The 22,384-nt window shown below is 41.3% G+C and overlaps 1 protein-coding gene across 4 annotated transcripts in view; it reads left to right on the forward strand.

The window, feature by feature from the left end:
* Positions 1-22,384, forward strand: part of CD96 (CD96 molecule) — a 92,050-nt gene that overhangs the window by 16,863 nt on the left and 52,803 nt on the right. The window contains exon 1 of one of the 4 annotated variants that reach the window (XM_065574741.1): positions 7,269-7,421. The exons of the other annotated variants lie outside the window; for them this stretch is intronic. The gene's annotated coding sequence lies outside the window, so the exon portion shown is untranslated. Of the gene's footprint in view, positions 1-7,268; positions 7,422-22,384 lie in introns of those variants that run through there. 4 annotated transcript variants of the gene reach the window in all.

Raw genomic sequence — 22,384 nt, forward strand, 5'->3', positions numbered from 1 at the left:
GCCTGTACCAGTCCACACAAGAGATCCACTTCCTGGACACTACAGTACTAATAAACAATGGCCACATAAACACCACCCTATACCGGAAACCTATTGACCACTATACTTACCTAGCTTCCAGCTTTCGTCCAGACCACACCACTTGATCCATTGTCTACAGCCAAGCTCTCCAATACAATCGCATTTACTCCAACCCCTCAGACACAGACAAACACCTACAAGATCTCTGTCAAGCATTCTTACAACTACAATACCCACCTGCTGAAGTGAAGAAACAGATTGACAGAGCCAGAAGAGTACCCAAAAGTCACTTAGCAGACAGGCCCAACAAAGAAAGTAACAGAACGCCACTAGCTGTCCCCTTCAGCCCCCAACTAAAACCTCTCCAGCGCATCATCAAGGATCTACAACCTATCCTGAAGGACAATCCATCACTCTCACAGATTTTGGGAGACAGGCCTGTCCTTGCTTACAGACAGCCCCCAAACCTGAAGCAAATACTCTCCAGCAACTACACACCACACAACAAAAACACTAACCCAGGAATCGATCCTTGCAACAAAGCCCGTTGCCAACTCTGTCCACATATCTATTCAGGGGACACCATCATAGGACCTAATCACATCAGCCACACTATCAGAGGCTCGTTCACCTGCACATCTACCAATGTGATATATGCCATCATGTGCCAGCAATGCCCCTCTGCCACGTACATTGGCCAAACCGGACAGTCTCTACATAAAAGAATAAAATGGACACAAATCAGATGTCAAGAATTATAACATTCAAAAACCAGTTGGAGAACACTTCAACCTCCCTGGTCACTCAATTACAGACCTAAAAGTCGCAATATTACAACAAAAAAACCTTCAAAAACAGACTCCAATGAGAGACTGCTGAATTGGAATTAATTTGCAAATTGGACACCATTAAATTAGGCTTGAATAAAGACTGGGAGTGGATGGGCCATTACACAAAGTAAAACGATTTCCCCATGCTTCGCCCCCCCACCCCCAGTTCCTCCCATCTTCTTGTCAATTGCTGGAAATGGGACACTTTCATTACCACTACAAACAGTTCTTTTTCTCTCCTGCTGAAGCTCATCTTAACTGATCACTCTCCTTATAGTGTGAATGGTAACACCCATTGTTTCATGTTCTCTGTGTATATATATCTTCCTACTGTATTTTCCACTGCATACATCCGATGAAGTGGGCTGTAGCCCACGAAAGCTTATGCCCAAATAAATTTGTTAGTCTCTAAGGTGCCACAAGTACTCCTGTTCTTTGTGCTGATTTTGATCAAGCTAGTGCCTCTAAAAATAACAATGAAAATGTGGCTTCATGGATTCCAGAGCAGGCTAGCAATGCAAGTACATCCTCAGGGTCTCCCTTGTGCTTATACAGCCCATGCTGAGGCTCATACTGCTGTGTCTAGGCTGCCATTTTAGTCATTCTAGCTAGATTAAAGCTAGCATGGGTATGTCGACACAAGCTGCAATTGTACCTCGGATTGTAGTGTAGACATTACCTAGGAGAACAAACATTTAGTTGAAATTAAACTGAGCATTTTAGAATTTACTTACTAAGTTTTGTTAGGAGTTGCATGCAACTGCATAATTTTCCAGGGTGCTTTCCTGTTAAACATCATGTGGGCTACTTCACACAGGCTATTGTCATTTAGGGTTGCGTTCAACATTTACCATTTGGTTCTGCTTTGTTTGCAATTACTTAGTTATTACAAAGCCCAATAAAAATGGAATACCTTCTAATGAAGAAATTTTAAAAGCTAGGTCTCTACAATTAAATGCTGAAAATGAAAGATGACCCACACAATGCAAATAAGTATTGATTTTTTTTAACCTATATCTTGATGCAGTAAAAGAGTAAGAAGCAAGACCTGGGTAAAGCAGCCGTTGGCAAACGTAAATAAATGTGTAGAAGCCACACAAAATTAAAACAGACATTTTCTACAAACAAAAGCAACCTCCCACTCTTTCTTAATTGAAAAATTCTTGTGATATGGACATGTGTAATGCTGGGCAGTGAAATACTAGTTTTTATATTCCTCACAGTGTGTGTGGTGGGTTTCATAACTGCAGCTGCTTAAATTATTCATTGTGAGTAATATGCATTGTGAACTTATCCCTCTGTCAAAAGAGATGCTCTCTCAGTAAAAAGTTATGAGCTTGATGTGGCAATTTCTAGGTAAACTGCAGTAGCCTGTATTATGCAGGAGGTCAGACTAAGGGATCAGAATGGTTCCTTCTGCCTTAAATCCTTTGAATCTGTGCCATTTGTAAACAGATTTTGATTTTCCAGTTGCTGGAGTTATTTAAAACTATGGGTTAAATCGGATAATTAGCTTTTTCAGCCTATGAATTATTCAGACTGTCCACTTGGACTATTTGATGCTCACAGTTCATAGTGTGTAATTGGTCACCTAAGTCACATGGTATTGTTTTTGCTTCTTGATTAGATGGCAAACTTTTTTTAAGAAGAGAAAAACTGATGAATAAACTTCACTTTGATCGATCAGTCCTTCAGCCCTCGTATAGATTGTGCCGATCAACACTTCTTCCATTCTTCTCGTATCCTGGCCTTCCTTCTCCATGTGCGGCCATGTCTTTTCGTGATAAAATCTTCCCATCTCTTTGGAGGTCGGCCGAGTGGTTGTTTCAGTTCCCATGGGTACCACTCGGTGACAGCTGCAGTCCATTGATTGTACGTGAGCCTGGCTATATGCCCGGCCCATCGCATTTTACTATGCCTGCTCTCAACGACGATGTCCTGCACTCCACTCTGCTGTCACTTTACTGGGGACTCAGTCACAGATTGAAATTCCCAGAATTCTTCTTTCCATAGCCCTCTCGGTGACAGTTGCTGTTCCTCTGTCTTCATCAGCGCCCGTGTTTCGCTGCCATACAACATTGCTGGCAGTACTTTTGAGGTGAAGAGGCTGGTGCATGTTGCCTTGTTGATTTTTCCTTGGAGGACATCCTTGATAGAATTGAATGCGCACCAACCTGCTTTCTTTCTTCACGAGAGTTCACTTTCCTGATCGTGGCGCATGTTAATTTCTTGGCCCAAATAGACATATTGCTCAACTTCTTCTATTTGTTCTCCCTTGATTGTTATTTGGGCTTTTGACAAGGTATCAGACTGCATAAATTTTGTTCTGGAGTGGTTAATTTTCAGTCCGACTTGGCTACTTTTTGTCTTGAATTCTCGCAGCATTTTCTGTAGTTTGATAGTATTTTCGGCGATCAACACAATATCGTCCGTGAATCTTAGATGGTTTAACTGCTGTCCATTGATGTTGATTCCACCCTTCCAATTCATCCACCCCATTCCCATTTTGAGGCAGCCTGTGAAGAGTTTCAGTGAAACCACATCTCCTTGTTTCACACTTTTCTTAACTGGGATGCGAAGGGGAGTATCAAATAGTTATCTGTAGTGCAGTCAGAATTTGCCTCCTTTAATAGTGTGATATAGTTTGTGTCGATGCCCTTCTCTGCAAGAGCTTTTAACACTGCGTAGATCTCTATGTTGAACGCTTTTTCATAGTCGATGAAGGCAATACATAAAGGGAATTTGTATTCCCTTGAGCTTTCCAATAGCTGGTTTATAGTGAAAATATGGTCCATTGTGCTGAAATTCCTTCGGAAGCCTGTCTGCTCTCTTGGCTGCTGCTCATCCAGACTCTGTGAGAGTCAGTTTGTTGTTATGTTGGTGAACAGCTTGTAAATATGTGAGAGCAGGTATATTGGATGATAATTCTTTAGATCTTCACGATTGCCGTTCTTGTACAGCAGAATGGTATTGGACTCCTTCCAGCTAGATGGTATCTTCTACATTTCCACGTAATGGCTAAACATCTGAGCAAGGTTTTCTCAGAGGTCTGAGCCTCCAGCTCTTATCATTTCAATTGTCAGTCCATCTTCACCTGGGGCTTTTCCTTCCTTCATCTGGTGAACTGCATGTCAAACTTCGTTGACAAGGACTGGGAGTACATGCTTGTTGGTTTGTTGAAGTGTTGGTACTGGGACGTTTTTCTGAGACTTGAACAATTCGGATTGGAAATCTTTGCAGACCGCCTCCATCCCTGTTCTGTCAATTACTGGTTTTCCATCTCTGTGCTTCAGTGCCGTTATTGTTGATGTGCACAGTGTCAATTCCCTTTTGCTTTTTTTAAGACTTCTGCGATCTTCAGCCATTTTTAAGAGGCATTCATTTCAGTACTTCTTGAAGTCCTCTTTTAGTCTTCTTCTTATCAACTTGTGGAGGGGGGAAAACTCAAGTTTGTCATCATCATTTCGCTTCATATTCTTCCGCTTCTCTAGCAAGTTCTGTATTTCCTCTGTGTTTCTTCCCTTCACTCTTTTTGGTCTTTCTCAGCTAATTTCATGCATTGCCTTCAACTTATCAGTGAAGTTTTTATAATCCTCATTGCAGTTATCTGAGATTCCAGTCTTCCTTGGAAATGTTCACTTTCAAGATTGCCTCGTCAAATATTTTTGTCCACTGTCTCTGATTTACCATCTGTAGTGCTTTCTTCTCCACCTTTTTTTGTCGAAGTTAAGCCATGCTCTGAGCAAGCGATGGTCACTACCTGTGTTAAAGGATAGTATTACTGAGATGTCTTGTACAATGCACCGCTTATCAATCAGAATATAGTCACTCATTCTTGTTCTTCGCATTGGGCACGATCCATATCGACCTCCTCTTGGCCTTCTTCTTAAACCACATGTTACCAGTGAACATTTCTTTCATCTCTGCCAGAGTTGCCAGTCGCTCTCCTCATGGGTTCCATTCACCAATGCCATACCAATTGCTCATCTTAATTAATTAGCCTCTTAGAATTGGTAGGGCAACTCTCACCTTTTCATGTTCTCTGTATGTGTATATATATTTCCTTACTATATGTTCCATTCTATGCATCCGATGAAGTGGGCTGTAGCCCACGAAAGCTTATGCTCAGATAAATTTGTTAGTCTCTAAGATGCCACAAGTACTCCTGTTCTTTTTTCTGATACCTTCCAATGAACTTTTCACCTTCTTTCCCTCTTCCAACTTTGGTGTTGAAATCTTCCATCACAATTGTATATGTGGATTTTTGAGTGAGCTCCTGACAGAATTCTTCAACATAATCATCTTTGCTTGTGGGAGTATAGACCTGAATAATCTTGAGGGTGCTGTTCTTGTTCAGTTGGAGGTGTAGCATTCTGATGAGCGATGACTTGAAGTTGCAGGCAATGATTTTTGAAGACCATTCCTTGTTAATGATGAAGCTGCTTCCTCCAACAGTTCTCACGCCTTCTCCTTTTCCCAACATGATGGTACTTCTATCTCTCCATTTCACTTTCATCTCCTTTCTTCATCGTGTTTTGCAGAGACCAAGGATGTCGCAGTCTGTCCTTGCCTTCTCCTCCACTAGATGGTTGATCGAATCATCTCACATCAGTGTCCTGCAGTTATAGGGGTGCATACTAAGAGGGCCATCCTTTTTCTGGCCCCTGAGAGTCTTAACAGCCTCTCATCGACTGAACTCCCCACTACCATCATAGATCGGATCGAGGTGCGCACAAAGAGTTGGGGCCCGTTTAGTTGTGTTGTTTAAGCCATTTCTTCATCCACCCACTGGTTATGCTGTCAGTGGCATGTTTACTTCCTCAATTTAGCTAGCACCCAACTTCAAGAAGGACAGCTGTCCTTTCCCTGGGTCGGAAGTCTGACACCTTAATAATATGGTTGAACGTACTGAAGAATATACTCCACTATCCTCGCTGTCAGACAAGTCAGGGTCACTGCTGCGCCACTTTGAGGTGTTGAGATAGGATTTTGCAGCAGAAGGAATAACCAATAATGAATAATATGCTTCTAGTATAACATATCCAATATCTTAAACACGTACCCAAATGTATTACAAGTAACCAAACAACATGGCTCATGAACAATACAGAATCAAACATGGTGCTTTAATTTTTTGTAAAAGTTCACAAACCAGATACCCATATTTTACCAGCTGTAGTAATAACTCACTTCAGGCCACCTTCTTAATTGGAAAGAAAACAAGTATTCTCAGCAAGTGAATTTAAAAAGTTGCTTCTACCAAAGATTGGGTTCCTTTTCCTTGGTTATGGTGAGTGTGATTTGTTTGTTGCATGCTTGTTTTGTTTAAAGGGGGAAACAAATGAAACTGATCACCCAGGCTCTTACTGTTGTTGAACAGGGTGTATTGCTGCTATGGAAGAAAATATTTGTGGAAGGATCTCTTGAAAATATTAGCAGCGCATCACTGACTGTGTTAATTACATGTAACTGTACCTTGCTTAACTGATGGCCAGTTATATTCCCTGAAGTAATGGACCATCCAGAACCTAGTTTCTCTGAATGTTTTAGTTGTCCTTGGAACACTTTTTGAATAAATTGAGTTATCACTTAATATATGGATGATAACATACAGTCAGTCACTGTAAGGAGAAAGACCAACGCTTCCTGTATTTCCGAAGGCTGAAATACAACATTAACTTAATGCACTCTGTGTTTAAATTGTACTTAGTAAAAAGATGATACATAAGGTCAGAGTCTCATCAGGGCGACACTGCTCAGAATCTGAAGTAACCCCACTAAATTCACTGGGGTTGCTCCTAACTTATCTCACATCAAATGAGAGAAGAATCTAGCCCACTGGCTTCAATGGCTCCTATTTATAACTGCTGTTACTTGAAAAGCACAACCATGAGGCTGTAATAACTCCTACTTTTAAACTTACGTCTTGTAGCAGGGTGTACCCTGCTCCTGCCTGAGGGGTTTAAAACAGCCCTGACAGAGGGCTGTGGGCAAAGGGAAAAGCTACTGGGCTGATTGGGGAAGTAGCCACAGCTGGGCCAGGCCCCAATCAGGCCCCAGCTGGCCTGTATAAGAAGGCTGGGAGCCAAGAGCTCAGCAGTCTCTCTCTGCGTGCAGAGAGAGAATGGCCTGGCTGCTGGGAGCTTGAGATAGGGTACCTGAGTGGAGCAGGGCTGGGGAAAGGCTGAGGAGCTGGAGAGCTCCAGCCTGGAAAGCCCCAGGCTGCGGCCTAGGAGATGGCCAAGGGGTACTGGGGGTTGCAGAGGGCAGCCTAGGGGTAGGCCAAGGCAGCAGGTCCAAACCCAACCTTACCTGTGATGAGTGGCCTATACTGCAGTCTGCTCCAGGGAGCGGGGGCTAGTTGGTGACTGGCAGTGGCCTTACTCTGAGGCAAGGTAGGGATAGTTGGTGGGGGAGACCCTAGTACTGAGGGGTGTACTGCCAGGGGGCAGCACCCCAGATAAAAGGGCACCGGGGTCCGGAGGACAGGCGGATCACTGGCCTGCAGGGGGTGCTCCAGGACACTGGAAAAGCTAATTCCTGAGACGACCAGCAGGAGGCGTCGCAGGGGTGAGTCCGCTCCTCTACACATCTAAACGGGAGAAGTGGAAAGTGCTTGTTTGCTTTGGTGTGTCTTTGGAGGCAGCTTTTTTTATTATTTTACTCCAATGAAAAGCAGCTTGAGAGTCCTGTAGTAAATTGAATTGATTTTAAATGGACTATTCCCAAAGCAGGATTTTAGGAGGGACAGCTGCTTCTAGAGCATTCGCCCATCAGATGATTTTTTTCTAGTGGAAATTCTCTTCCATTTCTCCTGACTAGATTACTTTCGGTGGCTTGAATTAGAGCAGGGCAGGCTGTGATGTTTCTGAGAATCTGTCTGCTATTTGATTCCCTTTACTAACTAATCAAATTAGGGTAGATTTTCTAGATTTATAATCAGCCACTTGACTTTTTTTTTATAAGCAAAACACTTTTTGAGGGGGAAATAAAGCAAGTGCCAATCTATTTATCTATATGCACTGAACTGGACTTAACAGTATAGAACATGACATATTTGTCCAGGGGTGGAGAAGAGTGAGAGCTTTAGAAAATTGTTACCCATCTCTAGTGCCTCCTCTTAGGATCGAAATGTTAAATTATGTTCCTTTCAGGTAATGTGTTCCCTACCTCTTCTGTATAACTTTTTGTGGCTTGCATGACAATTTGCTAATTATATAATAATGTACTATTCTCCTTCAACCGCAACTTATGGAATTATGGGTGGCTGCTTGCCATCCCCACCTATTAATGAAATTAACAAGTATGGAATGTCAGGATTTGAAAAGAGAAACCAAATAATTTAATGAAATGGAAAGAAATTCCAGCACTCTGCATGGTAAAAAGGAAAAAAAAAAAATACTGAGGGCTTGTCTACACTGCGATGTTGTCGACAAAACTTTTGTCTTCCATGGGTACTTTAAAAAAAAAAAAAAAAAAAAAAACACTTGCAAAAGACCAAAGGTTTGCTGATGCAAGTGGCAGGGTGAACGCGGCTTTGTTGGTATGAATGCTTTCCTGTCGACAAAGCTAACACCACTCACAGGGCTGGAAGTATTTTGTCAGCAAAAGTATTTTGTCCTTGTTATGAGCTGGGTGAAACCTTATGGGTTGAGTTAAGAGTTCACTGAGGGCTTGTCTACACTACCCACTGGATCGGTGGGCAGTGATCGATCCAGCGAGAGTCGCTTCATCGCATCTATATGAGACACGATAAATCGACCGCTGAGTGCTCTCCCGTCGACTCCGGTACTTTACCACAACAAGGCGCGCAAGTGGAGTCAACAGGAGAGTGTCAGCTATCAACTTACTGCAGTGACGACACCGTGGTAAGTAGATCTAAATACGTCGACTTCAGCTACGCTATTCACGTAGCTGAAGATGCGTATCTTAGATCGATCTCGCACAGTAATGTAGACAAACCCTGAGATGGATGGGTGTGAACTCACTCACCTTTCAATCAACATAGTTTTAAGGATAAATTAATCACAAGTCCCTACCTAAGACAAAAGGGTTATGTGAAACCACCCAGGAGTTTTGGACTGTTTGCGGGGGGGCTTTTGCTGAGTATTGTTCATAATTGAGAGGGGGGGGAAGGGAGGAGGCAGAATACACAGAAACTGAGAACAGACTTGTAAGCGTGCGGGACTCACCCCTGCAGCGCCTCCTGCTGGTCGTCTGCAGGAATTAGCTCACCAGCCTTCTGGAGTGCCCTCTGTTGGCCAGTGATCTGCTACCGCTGGCCTCCGTGTCCCTCCCCGACCCAGTGCCCTGTTATCTAGGGTGCTGCCTCCTGGCAGTAACCCCTCTTTCTCTCAGGGTCTCCAACCCTCTATCCCCACCTTGCTTCAGTTGTGGGCTACTGCCAGTCACCAACTAGCCCCCATGCGCTGGGGCAGACTGGGTTTGGACCTGCTGCCTTTGCCTACCCCTGGGCTGCCCTCTGCTAGGCTGCAGCCTGGGGCTTTCCAGGCTGGAGCCTTCCCAGCTCCTCTGCCTTTCCCCAGCCCTGCTCCACTCCGGTACTCTGCTCAGGTCCCTCCCTCTCAGAAGCTAGAGGGAATCTGTTTGGGCTCCTGGCTCACAGCCTCTTTATACAGGCCAGCTGTGGCCTGATTGGGGTGTGGCCCAGCTGCAGCCACTTCCCAATCAGCCCAGTTTAGGAGCTCCCAGCCACAACCCTCCCCCAGGGCTGTTTTAAGCCCTTCAGGGCAGGAGCAGGGCAACCACCCCGCTACAATTCTTCAGTCCTGAGGGGCAAAAAGCAAGGGACCCAAGCAGTAGCTGTTGAGCACAGCATGACCCTGGAAAAGGCTAAGGAGAGAGCTTTTGGATCCTTTAGCTAAAGAGACTTGGGGCTGTAAGTTAAGAAACTATGTTCTCCTTTTGTTCTTAGTTCCTTCTGCATGCAGAGACACAGGACTCTGTACATTCCTTGTAAATAAATGAGATTGCATCAAAGCAAACACCAGACTCCATCAATTTCTACTTCCAACTGGAGAATCTCTAGGGCCTCAAAATCTGACTAGCCGCTTGCGTGAAAAAGGGGCAACATACCGTAGATAAATTCTGATACACCTGATGAACCAAATACAGCTTTGATGTTACTCCAGTGATTTTAATTAAGTTATGTCCCCTTGCACCAATTTGTTCCTCATGAGCATAACTTGTAGGCAGCCGCTACTCTGAAGACAATTATTTCAGTCAGCGACAGAAATGCAAGTAGCACAGGCTTTCTTCTTGTCATACACTCAGCAACCGAAACAAGCTGTGGTACAGCTGACTGTAAGAAGTTAAAAATCCAACTCGTATACATATAAATAAACAGAAGTAGCAAGACTATTTGCACTCACCATCTGGTGATTCCCAATCACGTTACATATTTCAGGACTGAATTTGGAACAACGTAAAGCAGAGATCCAAAACTTCTCAATGTTAAAGTGTGACAACTCTCTCAGTTGCTTCGCACAAAAGACTGAACAATGTCCCAAGCTGCATCAGTTCAAATAGACAGTCTTGCAATTACAGGTGTAACAGTTCCCAGTATCATTATCTGAGTAGAAACATTGCTTAGATTTTATTTTATTTATTTATTTATTTATTTATTTATTGGTACATGACAAAAGCTTAATCCACATGAAGAATCTGGTTTACTGGCTCCCAAACAAGCAATAAAATGGACTTCTGATGTGTCTAGTGATATAGGCCAGCAGTATTTTAAATATTATTTCAATATTGATGCAAGTTTTTGTACTTGTGGAAGATGCTGGGGTCACAGACCTAGGGAAAGAAATTCTTTATCTACAGAAGAAATTCAGTATGAATAGTTTCAACTTCGTCATTCTACCCTGCCATCATGTCTCAGAGCTGTACCAGAGGGATGGCTTCAAGGCTGAGGGCAATTAATCCCCCATAGTCTATTCTTGTCTTATTGAGTTAATATCAAAGGGGCCAATTCGTCAGCGTTCGTTGCAGCTTCTGTGATGTGGACAAATAACTGAGTTGGACTGAGCTCAGATCTGAATGCATTAATTTTCATTAATGCTATTCTACAGATTGTGGAATAATTCCAGCGAAACAAAGGAACTTGCGTTTTTTTTAAAAAAGGAAAAAAATGGCTTCTGCACCAAGTGAAACTTGGGGATATGGACACTATGGAATCTAGGCATCAGTGAAGCAAAACATCACTTGTTAAATGAAGGTAACGCCAGAAAAAACCATGAAAATGTTAGCATTTCAAATGTGCTTTCAATTCAACCCCGTTAAGGAGTAAATGAAGGTGATAACCTCTTGATCACACAAATTTGGCTGGTATGAAAAGAATCTGTGGATAGAGTCCAATCCTTTCTAGAAGGCGGAAACATTGTGGAAAGCCTTGTACCATGGGAATTAAGTGGTACCCTTTAACTCTCTAAGAGAGATGTCACAAACTGAATGTGCCCCAGACTGAATTAATCTCTGACCTGTGTTATGTACATGGTAGGTTGCAGGACTGCTGCTAGCAGGTAACTCTCTTGTATCCATTACAAACTGGCTTCAGAGCTTTCTTCTCAGAGAAAGACACCAGAATTGTTCAGTATAATATTCATCGATGAAATTTGCTTAAATAAGGTATGTTACACACAATACCACCTAGTGGCTGACTTGTATAATATACTTTAGCATTACATTACAGCCAGTCTCCAGAAGTGGTTAGTTCAAATCAGGATAGAAACACACTGGTGGGGCTTGGTAGCAATGATTGTATTTCTGCATCTTGTATTGTTTTTGTTATGTGGGTAAATGACTGGTTTCTGACATCAGGATTATCCGTCTCATTGCTTTCACTGGAATAAATTTGTTTTTTAAATTGTGCCATGAGAGAAGAAAGGAGAAAAAAGGCCAAGATAATCCTTGAGTTTTAAAAAAGACTTTTGTAAGGCTATGAATGTTGTGTGTTACTTTAGGGAACAGGGAAAAAATAGGAGAAATAACTTGATTTATTTTGACAGCAGAATTAATATAGACATCTAATACAACCAGGACAAAGGATCTTTCTGAATAGCTGGCCCTTGGTTTTGACTGAACTTAATTAAGATAACAAGATTTTCATCAATCAGAAGATTATTAATAGACATGTTCCAAAGACTCCCTTGCAAGTGAAGTAAAGTAGAACCCTCTTAAAGTGATCTAACTGGACTCCCCGCTCCCACCCCGAAGTGAAAACTTCACTACTGCAGAATTTAACAGTAATCAGAACTGAAACTTTCATGCTGCAATAACACTGAAACAACTTGGTACTTGCGTTCAGTTTCAGTACAGAGTTCACTTTCACCTGAGATTACTACTACCTGAATTCCATTCCAAGTACTCAGCTTTGAATTGCAACCTCTTGCCATATTAGCCCATTTTTATGTGAATTATATATGTTTTCCAATATCCTAGTCTGCTCTTACTTCTTTGAAGCAGAAGTTAGAAGTAAAATAAAATAAAATTGTTTATTCATAAATATACAATATACTATAATGCTGCCTTGTAAATCGTAGCAAGTGTGAATGACTTTCAATTAGGCAGAGCAGTAATATTGTGCCATCCATTAGATTCATCAAAGCTAGGCCTAAGACTGCAATCTTTAGCTGCTTCATTGTTTTTTATTGCTATGCTAAATGATAATATGAAACCTTATAAAACGAGGCAAATTAAGAACCTATTGGGGAAAAAATGCAATTGGAAAGGCACTTTCCCCTTGAAGCTACAATCACAAGGCAAATGCTTTGCAAGATTTTAAACTGCACAATATGGTGATATTGCTCTGCACAAATGTAGTTGAATTAATTTTTCCTTTTACTCCTCTCCCCCACCCCCCACAAAAAAAAGATAGCGGGCCAAAATAGATTAAAACTGCATAATATGCTAGGTCATATTTTATTTAGAAAGGGAAAAAATCTTCCATCCTGAACTAACTCATATAGAGCAAAAAAGGTGAAACAGACGGTTTTCAGTTAAATCAAAAGGGTACTAAATATGTAGTGAAAACATAGAGGGAATGTGTTGCTTTTTCTGTAGCAAAAAGAATGAAATAATCTTTAATTCCATGACAAGGAAATGATTTCAGCCAATGTCAGCCCAGAAAAATCAAACACTATCTTCTAATAAAAAGCAATAGAGGGTCCTGTGGCACCTTTAAGACTAACCGAAGTATTGGGAGCATAAGCTTTCGTGGGTAAGAACCTCACTTCTTAGATGCAAGAAGTGAGGTTCTTACCCACGAAAGCTTATGCTCCCAATACTTCGGTTAGTCTTAAAGGTGCCACAGGACCCTCTGTTGCTTTTTACAGATTCAGACTAACACGGTTACCCCTCTGATACTATCCTCTAATAGTTGACATGGAAATCCTTATTGTTCCTATGAGTGTACACACTCATCACTACATTCTGTCAAAGGGTTGTTCACTTTAGGCCTCCAACCAAGAAGTGCTGAGGTTCTTGGGGCATTCAGTACCTTGTAGGGTTGGACCTAGTAAGAACCCTGTAATAGCCTCCTAACCAGAGCTGAGATAACAATGTTTGTTTGTTTTTTTAGTTTGCTGGCAGTTCTAAAAGGTGGGCGGGGGGAGGAGGGGAAATCATTTTAAGTCAAAGAAAATGTCTCATTCTTCCAGAAACAAAACATTTCATTTTGATTTTGAGCATTTTTCAATGTTTTTGAATTTTTTTTTTAATGTTAAAGGAAGTTTCATAATGAAAAGTTATTTGGAACCAAAAAGTAAGCATTGTGTTTCAAATATGTAGAAATATTTCAATTTGTGGACAGGGGCAAGAAAGGATGGTTGGTTTTATTTCAAAATGAACAATTTGCAATTAACACAAATTCACAAAATGTTTGTGTCACCAAATCTGTGTTTTTCATGGGGCAGAAGTTTCAGTTGAGAAACTTCACCCAGCTCTACTGACCTGCCTGATTCTGAAAAAAAGACCCACCCAAATTATTGCACAATAAGCCTGAGCTATGTGATCCTACTTGTACTAAAATCATGAGAGCTGACAAAGCTGCAAGTCTCATCATCATATCTGCAAAAAGAAGAACAGGAGGACTTGTGGCACCTTAGAGACTAACAAAGGAAGATGATGTCTGTCTGTATCTGTACGAGTTTTTTCATGAGGTTGATGGATTTCCACTCCATACGGCTAAATGCAGTGCCTTGCATAATGAAAAGTTTCAGAGTAGCAGCCGTGTTAGTCTGTATCCGCAAAAAGAAGAACAGGAGGACTTGTGGCACCTTAGTCTCTAGACTAACACGGCTGCTACTCTGAAACTTATCATCATATCTGGAATTCTTTAAAGCCACAGTGCCTGGAGTTGAAAGTATCTGAGCTGTCATCAAGTTTCAAGCCCTCATGGTTACAGAGAAAAGATTTAAAATGGAACTCAGGTGCTCAGAAACCTGAAAGCAAACAAAAAGAACCTAAAATCTGTTTAGCAAATATGCTTTTTTAAGCTGTTCTGGCTTTTCAGAAAGCTTGGCATTGGCAATGGTGTGTTCAGCCCTGAAGATAAATGTTGTATGTCTGCATTCCACCATCTTCAATACGAATGGCACTATGAGCAATGGAAATATTTATAGAACAGGTAAATGTAGATAGCATAAAAATATCCTAATGGTGAGGAATGGTACTTTGAAATTGTGTCTTCCATCCGAGGATATCAACACCAATAAATCCTCCCAATAATATACATATGAGAAGCTCTCGATATGTAGCACTATTTCACCATTCTATTGATAGGCTGAAAATCTTAATGTGACGGCATTGCTATTGTTTTTTCTCAGAAATTAACACTGAGGTCTGGAGCAATACTATTCAATGTAACACAAATTGACTGGTTGAAAACCTTTTTCTACCCCTGTAACATTATCTCCCATTAGGATACAAGTTTAAAAGGAAACCTTTACATTTTGGAGATAGCTGCACAGCTTTAAGCTCTTTCTGATGACAACTTCTTTAAGAAGGTATGTAACAATACTTGCAATGACTTTGAAATAGTTTGAATTTTAATGAATTATAAACCGCCTTAGTCGATATTTGCAATTAAGATAAATTAATCTTCACATCTAGGCTTCATTGCTAAGTCACGTGGCTGCTTAGTTTTCTCTGTCCCATGTGGTGCCCATGTTAAAAATTATTTGTTGCACTGATGATTAATTAACCTTAAAATTGGGTTTTTTGCTCATTTTGGTGCCTCATGGACCGTGTGCATTTTCCATGAATAGGTCTTTCATTCATTTAACTCCCACTTGGTGGAAGTCTGCTGTTTTCAGCTTCAGTCAAAAGGTTCACTCAGAGATGGACACAACAATTTCTTGTGCAGCCAAGCTTCATAGTAATTTCAGGGAAGTTCTGAGTGTTCCCAGAATGCTGAATCTGATCTAGGTTCTTAGTGATATTTAAAAGCAGATTTTAACTTTTGCAGTTAGTTTCAGTTTTGAGTTGCCCTAAAAATGGCTCTCCTATTTTATCTGTAGTTTAACGTACCTCATGGAGCACTGTGGGACTGGAGGCCTGGAAACATAAGTAGGATGCATGAAAAAATAGCGTGGTCCCTGAAAATATCAAAATGGGATCCCCTCACACAAGAGTGTGGGAAAAGTATATTGAAGTGCCTATGCCATTGTAGGGCTGATACTGTTTGTCACTGGAAATTGACACTTTAATTATTGAGGCTTATAAACATTAAGCACCCATTCTGAACTCTGAGTGTTAGACCAAACCCAGAGGTATAACAGATACAATACTATAAGAAGTCAAAAGAAGGTGCTACTGACGTCTTAAAAAATGCCGTTTAACTGACAACATAAGCAGTTAGATCTTAAAGAAGCTTGTTAGCTGTGGTGCGGCTCTTACAGGAGCTTCCCATGTGACAAATAAAGTTGTTCACTGCCATATCATTTGTTCAGTGCAGGGCTGATGCCTGCAGGTTATACTTTGGCAAGCAAATGAAATGATGTGTGTTTTAAAATTAAATCCGTTGGTAGTACATGGCTTCTTCAATAGTAGGAAGGTATTCCTGAAAGATGTCAGTGGGAACCATGATATAACTCCAGCTGACAATCTGCCTTAATCATCAATTAACTTACATTTTTTAGTAGGCCCTGTTTTTACACTCATCTGAATTAAAAAAGTAAATAAATAAATAAAAAAATCAAAGAACTGATATTAAGACTACTTTAATAAAAAAAAGAAAAGCACAAGCCATATGTGTTCTGCGTTCATGCAATTTGAGAGGCGACAGAAGAAATAGGAAGGATAGGGTGACCAGAGAGCAAGAGTGAAAAATGGGGACGGGGATAGGGGGTAATAGGAACCTATATAACTAAAAGACCCCAAAATCAGGACTGTCCCTATAAAATTGGGACATCTGGTCACCCTAAGGAAGGAGGACTTTCAAGGACACAACATTTAATATGTGAATGTTGAGTTAATCACTCAAAAGAAAACAAAAAGAAAAATCCACTGTATGTTATTTCCCTTCACAGTGGGGGGGTGGGGGGTGGAGCTGGTACCTGTTGGTATAAAATGCTCTCTTGGATAGAACTGTGACTGGCTGTGTTTGAGGAAATGAAAAGCCATTAAAAAAGGATAATGGAATAAAACGTGCAGTGAGATGTTCAGGGAACCCATCAATAAAAGGAGGGCAAGCAATTGCAAACGACAGTCCACTCTAAATGTAGCTCTATTGCCAGAGGACAGAAAATTGAGAGAGAATTTGCAAACAATTGAATTTATGGTAATCGAATGTAACCATATCCCACCACCAGGACAAAGCACCTACTGAATAAACGTGGGCAGAAAAAAGTACACCAGTGCCCGTTGGAAACACATTTTTTCTTATTAACTCTTGGAATTAGGAATTGTCATTGTCTGATGCTAAGGTCTAATGCACTGCAAAATGCATTAGCACTCAGTGCCAGCGGCAACAGGCCTGCCTGCTGCTGCCATGAGGTTAAGGATGAGACCAAAGTTTATTCCAGAGGTGAACATCTGGGAGTATGCTCCAATGTGTACTCAAGCACACTTTTTATGATAGTTGGGTTTGATGGTGCTTGCAAAATCATATCTAGATTTAGATACTGACTTTCCACAGTGGCTCAAGGGATAATTACCTGAGTGTAAGTTAATTAAAACACCAGGTGCCTCCTTTGTTCCTGTTAGGTAGAAGTACTTAAATAGATGTGAAATATGATACATTGTTGCAGTGTGTGGTCTAACTTCCTTTGTTTGTGTCAGGAGATGATTGCTCTTTTCTGAAGGGATGCTGCTGCTGTCTTGATCATTTACTATTTGATATCTCTCTTGTCTGCAAAGTTTTCTATTAAGGAAACCCAAATATGTGTTTTTGATTGTTTCAATATACAGCACTGAGCAAAAGTTTAGTCATAACCAGAATTAAATAACCAACTGGCTTGCACTATGTGTTTTTATTTCTTGAGAAGCTGCAAAAAAGGCCTTCTGAAATGTGTTAAAATAAATATTTGAGTGATTTTTTTTTTCTTGTTGTTGAGGAAATAGTGTGTTTTCACTTCCAAGATCTCTGTGGTTAAAAAAAATAAAAACAGGTTCTAGTATTTTCCAGATAATTAACTGGAGAAACCTGATGATTTTGTTGAGAAATAAGATTCTAAAACTGGTGGAATGGAATTGCTCTCGGGTTTGATAAGGGGCAACAATTTAAAGGTAAGAAACACACTCTAAAAAGACAGGAAAGAGGATTCAAGGAACAAAAAAGGCTTCTACAGACTATCAGGTATAGAATATAGTACATCTTGAAAGATGCAGGGCTCGGCAACGTTCGGCACGCGGCTTGCCAGGGTAAGCGCCCTGGCGGGCCGGGCCAGTTTTATTTACCTGCTGACGCAGCAGGTTCGGCCGATTGTGGCCCCCACTGGCCGCGGTTCGCCGTCCCGGGCCAATAGGGGCGGCGGGAAGCGGCGCGGGCGAGCGATGTGCTGGCCGCGGCTTCTCTGAGAGTCTGAATTCTCACTGAAATACTAAACTGGGCACATTCTACGCTAAGAAAGTTGCAGTGACCTTGTATGGATCACAACTGAAGGCTTCAATCAGGAAATAATTCTGAATGATCTACAAAATTCTGAAGGTATTAACCTGGCAGAGGTCTGTGGGCAACCAGTGGGAAGAAAATACTTCATCTACACTGTTCGAAAGGGAAAGGAATTAAAACTGAAGACTGACAGACAGGCAAAAACTAGAAATTACTAAAGAAGTACATTGAAAAGTTTCAGAGTAGCAGCCGTGTTAGTCTGTATCCGCAAAAAGAACAGGAGGACTTGTGGCACCTTAGAGACTAACAAATTTATTAGAGCATCCGAAGAAGTGGGCTGTAGTCCACGAAAGCTTGCTCTAATAAATTTGTTAGTCTCTAAGGTGCCACACGTCCTCCTGTTCTTCTTTTTAAAGAAGTACATGTTCCCCTTCTGACTAACCTCATAGTAAGAAGAAATGAGTCTCAAGACTCTGTTCAGAATCTAGCTAAAAATAAAGGCGAGCAGTGCCAGAAACTTCTACTAATGCAGCAAAACCAGAAGTCAGAAAATTGCAGGTCCAGCTGTGACTGTGTGCCTATGCTAAGCAAGAGGGTGCTGTGCATAGCCTGGGCCAGAGTAAGGCATACTCGACTGTGGTTGAGACTTTAGGAAAAGATTTGTTGTAAGATTAAAATATAAGCTATTTTAATTTTTCCCCATTAGATAAAAAAGCACTCTTGCTTTCTATATGAAAACAAGTATTCTTGTGTCCAAGATAGTAGCAATAGCCCTCTGAATAGCCTTTAATGCTGCTGACCAGTGCCAATGTGAGTGACATGCTTGTGGGATCCAGAAGTCATGTTCAGGTTCTTTAATCGGTTGGCTCTGTTGACTCCTCTCTGAGGATGTGCTTCCTGATCACGAGAGGTCCATTTTTGTCACCTCTAGCTGAACGTGGGAAAGAGGTCATTGGGGAAGATGATGAGGTGCTTAGGCCAGCAGTGCTGTCAGATGTAGATGTGTGTAGATGACTTCACTTTACTTCCACGTTTCGTCACTTCCAGAAGAATGCCCTTTCCTTGCTGTCCAAGTGCCTAGCCAACAAAAGGATGGGAATGAGCTGGTTGAGTGTCATTGCAGTGAGGCGGAACCTAAAATTTGATATTCCTGCATGTACCCCAGAACTTGACAGTACCACAGTCAGCCATTTTGTATGTTCAACCACTGCTAGCTAGAAGTCATTTTTAGGACCCTGAGAGGCGAGGCCGTGCAACTGAAGTTTGCAGTTTTGCTATCAGAATGGGAGTTTGGGACAGGGAGTTACTGTTCAATGGAAATGAATGTACTGTGAAAATAAAAGAAATGTTTGGACAAGCAACCTTGATTTTAGGTGCCTCTGACATGTAGTTTTATTGTTATGATTAGATATGCTTTGCTGATAAAGAGAATAATGAATTGTTCTTGGCTGTTGCTAGGGAAATTGTTAGCCTATTGGGGCTATTATGAGTTATGTGCTTCATTTGGAGAAAATTTATAAAATGTTTAGTTAGAAAGTGTGCTTTTCTTTGAGCAAGGGTTTGACACCTAAGTTCCCAGCAGTCAGACAGAGAAAACCCACCCATCCAGTTTTTATGAAATATTCCTCAGGCTGCAATAATATAAGGAAAAGCTGAGGACAGAGTATTGACTCAATACTCAACCTGGCTGGGTTACTTGAAGTACTGGTATCTGGGAGTAAGCCTAAGTCCTCACCCACAGGCTTTCAAAAAAAGTGTGGATCAGGTGAGAGAAATGCCCTAAGAAATCAGCTGAAAATGATATCGAATGGTACATCTACACTTCGAGTTGGGGGCATGATTCCCAACTAGAGGAGACGTACCTGTGCTAGCTCTGATTGAACTAGAGTGATAAAAACAGAGTGTAGCTGTGGCAGCAGGAGGGGCTAGCCATTCCGAGTACACGCCTAGTATCTCAGGTGAGTACATATTTAGGCAGTTTGCCTCTTGCACCACTGCAGCTATGGTCTATATTTAACATATTAGCTTGATCAGAGCTCGTGTTATGTCTCCTTGGGATAGTAACCACGCCCCCCAGCTCAAAGTGTAGATATGCCCTAAGCTGTCTTTCTTTAGCCACAGGTCCCACAGAGAACTGAGCCAGAGCCTTAAGACTTAGTGTCCACAAAAAAGAACCAATAGCAGCCAACTGCTATCATTGTTAATCTTTGCTTTGGGCAAGATGTGACTTGTAAGCCCCAAGGGCTGTGCCTCTGGGTTAAAGATAAGGGCACCTGTATGCTACACTGGGCTGTGGGCTCAAGCTTGTGTCCCCTCCCCTCTAAACATTAATTATGTAATTAATGTTGCTGCTGCTTAACTCCTTGTTCTGCAGAGGGAGTGCTTTGATCTTGAAAGCTTTCCATTTAATACTTGTTTCTCAAGACTAACAATTCATAAATTTTTGAGAAGTTCATAAATGAAAGAGGCAGAACCTTAAGAGCTAAAACAGTGCTACTGAAAGAAACCAGAGTCTCAAACTAGGAGGTGGTGTAGTGTTGGCCGCGTTCAAGTGCTCTTGAGAGACTTGACTTTAATTGTGGAGGGAGTGTTAGGTAATGTGATTGTCTCTTGAAAAATGTTTAACCTTATGCTTGTCTTACCTGTTACATTTCACTGAAATACTGATTACAAACAACATTTCAGAAGTGTTGTCTTTATAACACTGACTTTGGTGGATTGTCAACCAGATACATAATGGCATGAGTGTGATTCGTCTATGAGGTGTCTAAAATTCTCATTTAATTTGTCTACTGAAGATCCATCATATGGTGAATTCACTAGGTCTAAAAATTCAGGGCTGAGCTCTGACCTTGCAAAGAGGTCATGGAGACATCTTGTATTCATGTGGGGAGAAGTAATGGTAATGAGGGATGTCTACCTTAAAATTTTTTCACTGTTTCCTTCCCTGATAGTTAGCTTGTTGTGTATTCAAGAGATTCATATCATGGCACTAAATTATCACAGAAGCAGCTGTTCACATGCTGACATAAGTTGTAAGAAGAGGTTTGATGGGGACAGTGGGGGAATTGGTTGTACCCCGGGCATTTGGATTGTGAATTGCATTTTATTTTTACTACCCAGAGTTCAGGGACTTGGGATAAAGGTTTTCAGTTTTGGCCAGTGTAAATTGTCAGCAAATTAGGATGTGTTTTGGTTTTGCAAAACCCTGTTTGCCAGGTATTACTTGTTTGAGAACAAGGCTGGGGTGGTTTGGATCTTGGTTACACTTTTTTTAAATCACCAAAATGCAGGGTGATTTGGATAAAATGTTGTGGTTTTGTGACCTGTGTAATAGCAATTGTTTCAACTCTTCCTGTTGATCCAACAACTCTTTTTTGGGGGGTCTTCTAGAGGCTAATATATGGAGGAAGTGATCAACAATACAAACATGATGTGGGACTTATGCATAGGCAACATATGCAACTGCATAGGGTTTCATGTTCGAGGGATCACTGAGTAGACAGGAAAGCCAAATTGATGTTGAACCTGGATTGGTTCATGGTCAGAAGAGCTCTTTGCTATTTAGATCAACTGCTTTCAGCTGTGTTCCTTCTTTTTAAATCTTGAAGCCAATGCAAAGGATTCTAGGGATTATAAGGAAGGATTATACTCAAAATTTTATAGAGAGCAAGTTGGAACTGATAGTTACAAACAGTTGAAATAGAGATCTGTTTTGAACTGCCACAGGTCGGTTTGGGAGACCCGGGTTGCTTAGGTGGGAGGCAAAAAAAGTTAAGACAGTACTTGAATAAAGTTGGAGTGGGGGATTACAAATAAGTTTTCACTAGTTGCATACTGAACCAAATTGAGAAAAAGGTGACTCCCCTTTTCCCCCTCCTCCCCCCAGCAAATTAAGCCAATAATACCAGTATTTACAATTGTGGACCTGCTTTTGTATTGTGGGTACAGATCTGAATACCTGAGCCTGCAAGTATCATATTGGGGGTATAAATCAGGTAATGTGTGTGTGTGTGGGGGGGGAATAGGGGGTGCAACAGCATTCTGTTTGGTGCCTGCAATTCATTTTGAGGGTAAAAAATGAGATGCAGATTTTGCAAGTGCCGTTTGTTCCCTTAAAAGGGAACCAGACTTCAGAGTCTCATGATAACTAGGACATGGCAAATTAAAAAATTTTCAATTGTGTGTTTCCACTAGCTAGCACGGATAACTGCAACTAATATTTATCCAGATGGATGAGTGTAGGCATCAGTTTTAGCCTTAAGCTGTCATCAGTCACGTATGTCATTGTGCAAGTCTCCCTGACATGCCATTCTCTTTTGCTGCAGCATCACGATTACTTTGGCTGATTTTTTGCTCTTCGCCTTGCCCATTGTGTTTATTACAGCCATTCATCAGGCTATGTCAGGGGTATATTTCATCGAAATACAAGAGAGGAATCCAGTCCATCAGTTATCTT

This window comes from Chrysemys picta, chromosome 1, assembly GCF_011386835.1.
Source record: "Chrysemys picta bellii isolate R12L10 chromosome 1, ASM1138683v2, whole genome shotgun sequence".
NCBI lineage: Eukaryota > Metazoa > Chordata > Testudines > Emydidae > Chrysemys > Chrysemys picta.